Source organism: Sciurus carolinensis, chromosome 4 (genome assembly GCF_902686445.1).
Source record: "Sciurus carolinensis chromosome 4, mSciCar1.2, whole genome shotgun sequence".
NCBI classification, from domain to species: domain Eukaryota; kingdom Metazoa; phylum Chordata; class Mammalia; order Rodentia; family Sciuridae; genus Sciurus; species Sciurus carolinensis.
Genome location: NC_062216.1, coordinates 97,074,711 through 97,084,784, shown reverse-complemented (window position 1 = coordinate 97,084,784; position 10,074 = coordinate 97,074,711).

Genomic DNA, 10,074 nt, shown 5'->3' with positions numbered 1-10,074 from the left:
CATAAGTAATAAGAGATACATAAGCATTCATTTTAATATAATTTCAAGACAAGACAGTTCAAGTATTACATGGAAATAATTAAACCCTAAAATTTAGATTCCTGTGAGTTTTTGTGTTTGTTTTTTTGTTTTTGGTACCTGTGACTGTGGGGAGCTTTATCACTGAGCTACATCCCCAGTCCTTGTTTTATTTAATTAATTAATTTATTTTTTGTGGTGCTGGGGATCAAACCCAGGGTCTTATGCATGTGAAGCAAGCACTCTAACCAACTGAGCTATATCCCCAGCCCTTATTTTTTTTATTTTGAGACAGGGTCTCACTAAGTTGTAGAGACTGTCCTTGAATTTGTGATTCTCCTGCCTCAGTTTCCTGAGTCACTGGGATTACAAGAATATGCCACCTCACCCAGCAACGTGTTTGTTTTTTGTAGGTATATTGCTGGCATTATGATTATGTTTTGAAAAATTCTTAATCTATTAGAGGTTCACACTACAGAGTTTTCTTGCACAATGATCTGATATGATGTCAACAATTGAGGTGTTTTTTTTTTTTTTTCCATTTTTTAAAAGACCAGTAATCTGAGAACTTTACCTACTTTTTAATTTTATTTTTATTTTGTTTTATTTTTTGTGTGTTGCTGGGAATCAAACCCTGGGCCTCATGAATACCAGCAAGCACTCTGTCATTGAGCTACACTCCCAGCCCACAGCAGTTGATTTTAAATAATCTAATGTGGAAGGGATGGTAACTGTGGGATGTAAAAGAAAGAGAATGGCCATATGTTGACAAAAGTATCCCAGTAATAGGTATGTGGGGGCTCATTATTCTATTCTTTCAATTTTGTGTATGTTTGGAAATTTCCATAATAAAAAGCTTAAGAAAATAGTTCAATATTTAGCTCATGTTTGGAGTCTTAGGTTGCTATTCAAAAACAGACATACAAGATTGCAAATTGTTTTATATATTTCACTTGCTTTAGGATGGCTTTTTTAGAAAGAATTTTGTCAAATTGTATATTTCAAGATGAATATAAAAAGTAGTGTGTATTTAACCAAAACCTCCTTTATCTAGCTTCTGGGAGCCTCCTATACACTCCCAATCATGGCAATGAGAGAAAATAATTCCCCTTAATTTGGCCTCAGTACTTAACTGTTGTCACATTAATTGCTACCTTTGTGTAGTTACTGCCTGTCTGCGGCCAGTGATAACATTTTAAAATACATTGCAAGACAGACAATGTTTTAGTGTCTAAATTCAGATATTAACTTAGCAAGCTTTCCACTTTTCAGTGACATTTTTAAGCTTAAAATTTTTAAATTCTCTTATTGACTTAGTTCTTTATTGTAATGTGGCCATATGTTGCCATAGAGGAAGCTCCAGAACTCACTTTTTACCCAACAGTGTTGGAAAGGTAGCTCCACAATATTTTAAAATTCCTAGCTATAAATTCTGTAGTATGTGTCCCTCACTAAGGTACTCCTAATTTTTTTCACTCGCAATTATAATTACAAAATGGATCCAGTTTATAAATAACTCATAGATTTATAGAAAGGGAACTTATTAAAAGATTTAAATGGGTATTTTAAGTTTGAATTTCATGTTCTCAACTTAAAATTTGAAACCAGTATGTCTGAGAGTTGCCTATAAAATCTCTAGTCTTTTTTTTTTTTTTTTTTTTTTGCAGGCATGGGATTACTGGGAATTAAATTTAGAGCCTCAAGCATACTAGGCAAGTGTTCTACCACTAAGCTACACCTCATATCTCCTTTTACTCATTTTTATTTTATTTTATTTTACTTCATTTCATTTTTGGTATTGGAGATTGAACCCAGGGTCTCCCACATGTAGACAAAGTTCTATCATCAAGTTACATCCCCAGCCTTTACCTACCTTCCTTCCTTCCTTCCTCCCTTCCTTCCTTCCTTCCTTCCTTCCTTCCTTCCTTCCTTTTCTCCCTTCCCTTCCCTTCCCTTCCTACCAGGGATTGAACTGAGGGGTGCTTAATCACTGAGTCACATCCCCAGCCCTTTTTATGTTTTTATTTTGAGACAGGGTCTGACTAAGTTGCTTAGGGTCTCACCAAGTTTCTGAGGCTGGCCTCAAACTTGCACTCCTCCTGCCTAGGCCTCCCAAGTAGCTGGGATTACAGATGTGTACCATGGTGTCCAGCTCATTTTTTATTTTGAGACAGGGTCTCACTAAGGTTGACCTTGAACCTGACGATCCTCCTGTCCCAGCCCTGTCTCTGTAGCTGGAATTATAGGCATGCACCAAATTCTTCACTCATTTTTTAAAGACTGCAATAAATTATTCGTTTTAGTAATCTACTTTATGACATATATATTAAGAATTTAATCATAAAGAGGCATGTATTTAATGATTTTGTTAAAGCTAAGGAAATTAAAGATGTGTGAAATGTGTTTAACTTTATTCAATCTTCTCAACCTGGTACTTCTGGAAGAAAAAAATTAAAATGTATAATTTAAATTATAATCTACCTTTGAAAATGAGGTTTCATGCTTGAAAAATAGCTGTTGCCCCAATTCAAGACCCAACACTCCAATTTAAATGAAGACTACATTTTTGCACAGGGTTAATTATTTACAAATTAATCTCTTTGAGGCCCTTAGTATTTTATAAGCTTAGATAGTCAACAACTTTATGAAGTGATAAAAAGTTTGCTTATAATTTAAGGACAGAGAAGCTAAATACAGGGAGGTGAAGTCATTTTATCCATTTCAAACCTTGACAAAGTGGGAGTATAGATCTAACATGGTTGATTCATGCTCCTGACTCTTCACTGCTAGATAATGCTCTCTTCTACTTTTAGTTAATAACATGCGTATCCAAAATTAAGCCTCTTATGTTGCCTTGGATTCTGTTACTTTAAATAGTCATCCACCAGATTATAATTTTTACTTGTTTGAAGATTGTTAGAATGTGATATTAATTTTTTTTTCCTTCCCCAAAAAATCACAATGGGTAAGCTGGAAGTAAGACACAATTATTCGGGATAATACAATTAAATTGGCTTTTCTCCCGGCATCTTTCTTGCCACCTTTAATTATTGTTTGAGTCTGAAATTAAAGTTATTGTTTGAGTCTGAACTTTAAGGAAATAGTCATAGGAAAAGAATTCTTGAGAGAGAAGTTTATAGTTTTCTTAAAACAGAATAAGGTACTTTCCAAAATGTTTTTAAAAACCTGTTATATAAGCTAAAATTGCTTCCTAGAAAAGGTGCCTGTGGAGGGGGCTATAAGATTGGAGGAGGAGGATTGCTTAGAAGTTAGTTAAGGCAAATAAACATCCTGAAATTTCTCTCTAAAATTTCGAGCCTAATTCAATGATGGGATTGTGGCTAAATTGCTAAGCTTAAAATAATTGCCTCATGAATAGTCATATTGATTATGACTGGAAAGCACAGAGAATCTGCTTTCTATTTTTAGTTCAGATCTACGCTCTTTGTTGAGGAAGCCGAGAGATGCATTTAGTCAATCAATTTTCTGAAAGCATAAACTGTGTGGAGTGTGGAAGTGAGAAAAAAGAAAACAGTTCTCAAGTCCCAGAATCTCTCAGAGACACAAGGTGTGAAGAAAAAATGGATGCATGGTCTGAATGTTTGTCTTCTGAAATTCATGTGTTGCAATCCTAACATCCCTCCCCACCAAGCAATAGTATTTAGGAGGTGAAATCTTTTTTTTTGAAGGTATATATTTTTAAAGCATTCTTTTTACCTTTATTTTATTTATTTATTTATTTATTTATTTATTTATTTATTTTTATGTGGTGCCTTACACATAATAGGCAAGTGCTCTACCACTGAGCCACAACCCCAGACCCATGGATATGAGTTGTTTTTGTTTTTGTTTTTGTTTTGCAGTGCTGGAGATCAAACCCAGGGCCTTGTGCTTGCACCTACTGAGCTATCTCCCCAGTCCCTGGATATGAGTTCTTGAGAGGTAATTAATTAGGTCATAAGGAAGGAAGACTTCAAAATGGAACTAGTGCCCTTATAAAAAAGGCTCCAGAGAACTAGCTTATCCTTTCCCCCATGTGAGGATACAGCAAGAAGGCATGGTCTGTGAATCAAAAAACAGCCTCACCAGACACTGAATCTTCCTGTGCCTAGATCTTAGACTTTCCAGCCAAGACTGAGAAATAAATTTCTGATGTTTACAAGCCATCCAGTTTATGGTATTTTGTTGAAACACACTAAGACAATTAATATGCCTGAAATAATTAATAATGCAATACTAAACTGTGTGGGACCAATTACAAGTGCCTTTGAATTTGGAGTAGGAAAGAATAGATGAGTGAGATGATGCTTTTCTTTTTCTTTTGTCTTTTTGCAATTCTGAGGGTTGAACCCAGGGGTGCATTAACACTGAGGTACATCCCCATCCCTAGCCCCAGCTGGGAGTAGCCTCATCAACTTAGTGAGACAGTGTTTCAAAATAAAAAATAAAAAGGGCTCTGGATATAGCTCAGGAAAGCATCCCTGGGCTCAATCCCCAGTACAAAAAGAAAGAAAGAAAGAAAATTAAAATAAAAAAAAGAAATGTTGAATAATGAATGAATTTTCAACCATGCAAGTGTGAATATATATGCATATGTGAATGTATGTATAGTCATTTGAAATAGTCCCAAGAGTAAGTCATTATCGTACTTATGAGTTTGAGTTATTTATGAGAATAGCCATGATTTACAAAGTTGATCAGCTTTTCTTACAGAAAAACATATGCACACTTATAAAAGAGAGGTTTGGAATTACAAAAAGCAATAGATGCCTGTTATAAATTTTTAGCACTATGGCATATGAAAAATAAAATGTGGAAGCCTTTCAGATGTTTTTATGCACAAGCATAGGCATACGATTTTTTTTTTTGTACTGGGATTGAACCCAGGGGCACTTAACCACTGAGCCACCTCCCAGTCCTTTTTAAAAATTTTTATTTAGAGACAGGGCCTCACTAGTTTGCTGAGGTGGTTGAATTGGAGATCCTCCTGCCTCAGCCTCCTGAACCGCTGGAATTACAGACATGTCACCACGCCCAGCACAAGTTTATTTTTAACATGAAAAATCATATTAAATGTTTTTCTTGATTTCTTTTTCTATTCAACCACCTATTTGGTATTTTTTTTTTCCATCAGTGAATCCTTACTTTTAGCTCTGCATCATGTAGATATATCATCAGACTTTTTAAATAATTTGTTACTGAGAGAAAGATTTTTTTTTTTTTTTTATGTTACTGGGGATTAAACATGGAGGTACTCCTTTTTGTTTTTTATTTTGAGACAAGGTCTTGCTGAGTTGCCAAGACTGACCTGGAACTTGAGATCCTCCTGCTTCAGCCTCCCAAGTTACTATAATTACAGGCATGCACCAGTGCACCCCACTTTGTAGGAAAGAAGCAGAATTGATGAGTCAATGGGTTTAAATATTCTAAATTTTTACATAAAATCTGCATTTTAATTGCTTTTCTTATATTTTTGACTTTTGTTCAGTGAGAAATAACCCAGCCAACTCAGGAAAATACTTTCTGCAGAAGACTGCCAAGATTTCTGTTGCTCCCTGTCAGGCAACAAGGTCCGATGTACCTCCTCAGGGCCCGCCTGAGGAGAATACGGGGCGGAGCAGGATGATGAGTGTTGGGGGCAAAGGAAACACACCAGAGCCGGGAGGTCTGTCAGTGCATGAGGCACAGCAGGAATCTCGTTTATTGAGGAAGTCACACAGCTTTTATGTAGGGTGGAGGCTAGGCGGGAACCAATCAGCTTAAAGGTCAGTAAGGCATTGGGGGTTCACGTGGCAAGAGTCCCATAGGACTATATGGCAAGCACGAGCTGATCACGTTCTGTTGTTAACCAATCCCTGACTGTGATCCGATTTATTGTCATTAATTATTGAAACCGCCTTGAGGCCTAGATCTTGCTCACTTGCCAGGGAGTAAGGAGTCAGCCTGAGTTAGTTAACGTGTCATTAGTCCCAACAGATTTCTTCTTTCCTTTGATGGGGGTCTCTCTATGTTGCCTGGGCCTGTTTTAAGGGAACTTCCTGCCTCAGCCTCCCAAGTAGCTGGGACTACAGGCCTGTGCTGTTCCCCATCTTATGGGCCCTGATTCCCAGGAGGGAACCTACCATAGTTGCTTGAAGCTCTAGTGGCAAAGCATGCCCATGTTTCTAGCATATAGAATTATATATTTCTTTTCTTTTTGATTTAAAATATTTGGTTTGTTTATTTATTTGTTTGTTTGTTGTTTATTTATTTATTACTGTGAGGGTATTTAGAGCTCAAACCTTTATTTAGGGTGTATACTTTTAGTTGCAAGTAGAAGACAATAACTCAAATTGGCTGAAACGATAAAAGAAATGTATTGGCTCAAGTTAACTGACAAGTTCCAGATAGTGGGCAGGCTTCCTGTATGATTTCATCCAGAGTTCTTGATATAATTTACTTTCCAGTGATTCTTTTGGCTCTTTCCCATTCTCTGTGTTGGCTTCACCTTTGGCTAACTTTCTTGTCTCACTATCACTTGTTTGCAGGACTATATAACTTATTTACATCCTAGGTGAGAAGAGGGTGATTCTTTTTTCCAGCTATCATCAAAAGTCCTAAACCTCAAACTGATTAGACCAGGATAGACAGCTTGTCCATCCCCGCATAATAACTCTTTCAAGGGGCAAAGTTCACAACACCTCACTCTAGAGCTAAAAGTTAATAAATCCCTCTCAAACAATACGAATGCCATACAATGAAGAATGGAGGGAATGGATTCTGATTAAACATCTACCTATTAAGAAGACGCTTTTTCCCTCTTGCTTCATGTTTTCATCCTGAGGGACTTCTACTAGAAAACAACCTTGGCCCTTCTTTCTCCCTTTGTTTACTCTTCCCCTGACCGGTGGGTAGCAAAGTCATTGAATTTTTCATTTTTCTACTGGATGGAGCTAATCTAATTAAGCACTGGGGTTGCAACTATTGTCTTTTCACCTCTGGGTTATATAGGACAGCAATACTGGGATACATAAAGATGTTCTGCAGATTAGAATGTAGCCTTTTGTGGATCGTTTCAGGGTCTGGCTTGGAGAAAGAAAATATTTGAGTAATGAGGAATAAGGCAGCAAATCTTTTTGACCACAGATCAGAACTCTCTCTTTACCAAGTATGGTGGCACATATCTGTAGTCCCAGCTGCTCAGGAGACCAAAGCAAGATGATCCCTTCAGCCTAGGAGTTCAGACAAGTCTGGGCAATATAACAAGACCTGGAAGTTCTCTTTTAATTACTTTCATCAGCAAGAGAGTCTGTATTAAATAATAGTTTTTGTTTTCCATCTATTGATGTCCTATTTCTTATCTCTTAATTGGGTCTGATTTTAGGAGAGAGAGATGAAGTTGTTCATTGATCTTTAAAAACCCAACAGTACCCTCTTTCTGATTTTGGCCTCTTTAGATCATTTGGTAATCCTTTTCAGGATCTGTTCCAGTTTCTGCTTCAAATCTAGACTTTCTACCAAAGTCCATAGAGTCCTGCATTTTCTGTTTAGAATTTATTATTATGCCTAGTTTATTAGAATTACATATACCTTATATGCAAATATCACTTCCTTTCCATGAGCCCCTCAGTCCTATGCATGTTGGGTGCAGCTTTGGTAACCTACTTAGGTCTCCAGTCCTTTTACAGATTGGGCCCTTACCAGTTACCCTCTATGTTACCAACAAATAACCAACAACTTTGTTGTTTGTTGGGGGTGCTGCGGCTGTAGTTCAGGGATAGAACACTTGTCTAGCATGTGTGAGGCACTGGGTCTGATCCACAGCACCACATAAAAATAAATAAAATGAAAGTATGTGGTCATCTACAATTTTAAAAATAATTAAAAAAAAAAGAACAGAAATTTATTTTCTCATAGTTCTAGAGGCTAGAATGCTGAAGTCAAGGGGCTGGCAAACTTGGTTCCTTCTGAAGGTGGGAAGAAGAATCCATCTCTCTTCCTAGATTCTGACGTCTTTAGGCAACTGGCATTTCTTGGCTTGTAGCAATATCAGTCCAGTCTCTGCCTTTGTCTTCAGATGATTTTTCTCTCCCTGTGTCTGTGTCGCAAGTTTCCCTTTCCTTTCTCTTATAAAGACACCAATGATTGAATTTAAAGCCCACTTTAAATCCAAGGAATCTAATCTTTAGATCCTTAATTACATCTGAAGAGACTATTTTCAAATAAAGTCACATTCACAGGTACCAGGGATCAGGATTTGGACACTTTTTTTGGCGGGGGGGGACACAATTAAATCCACTATACCCTCTTGATTTAACTGGAGAAGGTGTGACTCTTTGTTAAAGTTCCTGAAGCTGACTAATTGCCCAGACTTCTGAATGTCACTTACATTGGTTCCTTCGTTTTGTGAATTTTAGCAACAATAAAATCTCATGACCCCTTTGACTGACCCCATTTAGACATTGTGGCCCACCTTGGATGTTAAGTTTGACTGTTATACTCAGTCTCTGCTGTCAATACCAGCAGAGGCCCAGAGCTATTCCACCCTCCTCCCTAGTATTCATCACTCAATGAGTGGGTCCTGGGTGAGGGTGTGGCATATCTCCATTGGCCCTATCTAATTATAATTGGTCATAACTTGCTGTATTCTGAGGTGCTGCCTCCAAAACACTGCTCCTCTTGGACTATTCATTAATAATTTCAAATATTTATAACATCCATACACTGATTTTCAGATCTTATACCTTCTGCTAAAAGTTAGATATAAGATATTGTATATTGAAATATTTAGCTCAATGCCTGGCATATAGAAAAGACACTTTACACATTTTGAATACTTTCTGCATCCAGGTAGTGGGCTAAGCACTCTAAGTATTATCTTCTTTGAACTTCTCAACAATCCTATTTTGATCCCCATTTATCATATAAGGGAATTAAAGTTTGAGTGACATTAAAAAAATTGTCTTACAGATACTAAAGGAAGAAGCGACATTTGAATCCAAGCAGTATGACTCTAGAGACTGTCCTGCCAGCACACCAAACTGCCTCAAAAACTGCCAGCCAAAAACAAATAAAAATTAAACAAGATTTTTCTAAGAATTTGAATCAATTCTTGTCAATCAACTAATAAAAATAAGTGTAAAGTATAAGTTTTGAAACAGGATGCAATTAAAAATTAATGTAAATCTTTTCCTTCCTTCCTTCCTTCCTTCCTTCCTTCCTTCTTTCCTTCCTTCCTTTTTCCTATAGTCGGGATTGAATCCAGGGGTGCTATACAATTGAGTTACATATCCAGCCTTTTTTAAAACAAACAAACAAACAAACAAACAATTTCACTGAGTTGCTCAGGCTAGCTTCAAAGCTGTGATTGACCTATCTCAGACTCCTGAGTAGCTAGGTTCAGAGGCATGCACCACCTTGCCTGGCTTATAAATAGATTTTTAGAGATATAATTTATCTATATTAAAATGACCTCATTTTAAAAGCACAATTCAATGGATTTTTTTACAAATGTGTGTATCTGTGAAATCAGCATCACAATCAAGATATGAATTTTTCCTATTATTCCAGAAAGTTCCTTTTGTACTCTATCCATCCACCCCACCCTCCCTGGCCCTATGCAACCACTGATATGCTTCCTATTCATTCTAGAATTTTATGTAAATAGAATAATAAACTAAGGACTCTTTTATGTCTGACATCTTTTGCTCAGCAATCTTTTGGTATAAACCTAGGGGTACTTTACCATTGAGCTCCATCTCCATCTTTTTTTTTTTTTTTTTTTTTTTTTTTTCCTGAGACAGAGTCTTGGTCATTTGCTGAGGGTCTTGCAAAGTGTTGAGGTTGGTCTCGAACTTGTGGTACTCTTGCCTCAGCCTCCAAAATCACTAGGATTGCAGGTGTGTGCCATTGTGCCTGACTGCTTAGCATGTTTTTGACAAGTCACTCACCTTGTTGCATTCTTCAGTAGTTCATTTCTCTTTACTTCTAAGTAATTTTCCATGGTGTAAACATGCTGATTTACCTCTTTATCTGTTAGACGTTTGCTTATATATTAGTCAGGAGACAGAAAACAGT